This window comes from Ovis aries, chromosome 2 (assembly GCF_016772045.2).
Source record: "Ovis aries strain OAR_USU_Benz2616 breed Rambouillet chromosome 2, ARS-UI_Ramb_v3.0, whole genome shotgun sequence".
Classification (NCBI taxonomy): domain Eukaryota; kingdom Metazoa; phylum Chordata; class Mammalia; order Artiodactyla; family Bovidae; genus Ovis; species Ovis aries.
Window position 1 is genome coordinate 228,173,831 of NC_056055.1, and position 1,854 is coordinate 228,175,684.

Below are 1,854 nucleotides of genomic sequence, written 5' to 3' on the forward strand. Positions count from 1 at the left end.
TGAAAACCACAATCACAGAAAACTAACCAAACTGATAATATGGATCACAGCCTTGTCTAACTCAATCAAACTATGAGCCATGCCATGTAGGGCCACCCAAGATAGACGGAATGGTGAAGAGTTCTGACAAAACATGGTCCACTGGAGAAGGGAATGGCAAACCACTTCAGTATTCTTGCCTTGGGAACCCCATAAATTGTATGAAAGGCAGAAAGATATGACATTGAAAGATGAACTCTTCAGGTTCATAGGTGAAAAGACCCTGAACCTGGGAAAGAGTGAAGGCAGGAGCAGAGGAGGATGACAGGGGATGAGATGGCTGGATGCCATCACCAACCTGATGGACATGAGTTTGAGCAAGCTCCAGGAGTTGATGATGGACAGGGAAGCCTGGCATGCTGCAGTCCATGGAGTCACAAAGAGTCGGACATGACTGAGGGACTGAACTGAACTGAACTGCTGACTTCTTTGGAAAACCAATTAAGGATATCCTTCAAAAGCACACAAAAGTGAAGAAGGCATGGGATTCATGAAATAGATTTAGGCAAATGTTGCAGTGTGGATTGAATATAAAATTGATCATATACTTTCATAAGTAGTTTCACTAAAGCCTTTAGTGGTGAGTACTAGTATATTTTGCTCCTCTGGATAGGGTTTGTTTATCCCTGACACCTTCCTATTCTGCTTCTGTACTTAATAGAGAATTCTGCACATGGCTGGCAGTCATCCCATTCAACACATTTGACTTGAGTAAGAGTTTTACATAGAAGAGAATAAAGAACTTAAAACAAAAATCTTAGAGAACATGAAGAAAAGGAGGGACAAATGAATTTAGAATTGAGTGACTGAACAAAAACAAATATAAAAATTTATTCAACTGCAGCAAATTTTGGTATGTTGTCTTCAAATGCACAGGGAACATTCTCCAATATAGTTTTTAAGTTACAAAACAACTGAAATATATTTGAAAGAAACAGAGTTATACAAATTATGTTCTATATACATAATGATATGAAGTTAGATATCAATAATGAAAGGGAATGTATAAAAATATAGACATTAAATTATACACTAATGTAATTTAATTGAAAAAAAAGTCAAAATTCATGGGATAGAACCAAATGGTACTTAAAGAGAATTTATATCACTAAATGTATACTTTCCAGAGGTAAACAATCTTAGATCAAAAAACTAGAAGTTCACCTTAAAAAATTATAAAAGGAAAAAGAAGATAAACTAAAGGCAAGTAGGAGGGAAAAAACAGTAAAAATTAAAGTGGAAATGAAGATTGAGAATAGATAAACAATAGAATTAACAAAACCCAAATGTTGATTTGAGAGAAAAAAAAAAATGACAGACATTTATTTACCTAGAATAAAAAAACAAAGAGACGAATACTCCAATTACCAAATTCAGAATGCTATAGAAGATATTTGTTATTCTTGTTGTTCAGTCACTAAGTCTTATCCAAGTCTTTATACCCCATGGACTGCAGGACATCAGGTTCACCTCTTCTTAGTTTGCTGAGATTCATGTCCATTGAGTCGGTGATGCTATCTTATCATCTCATCCTCATCCTCTCCCTTCTCCTTTGCCTTCAATCTTTCCCAGCATCAGGGTCTTTTCCAATGAGTCAGTTCTTCACATCAGACAGCTAAAGTACTGGAGCTTCAGCATCAGTCCTTCCAATGAATATTCAGGGACGATTTCCTTTAGGATTGACTGGTTTGATCTCCTTGACCACAATTTGAAAACATCAGTTCTTCAGTGCTCAGTCTTCTTTATGGCCTAACCCTCACATCCATACTTGACTACTGGAAAAATCACAGCTTTGACCATATAGACCTTTGTGGG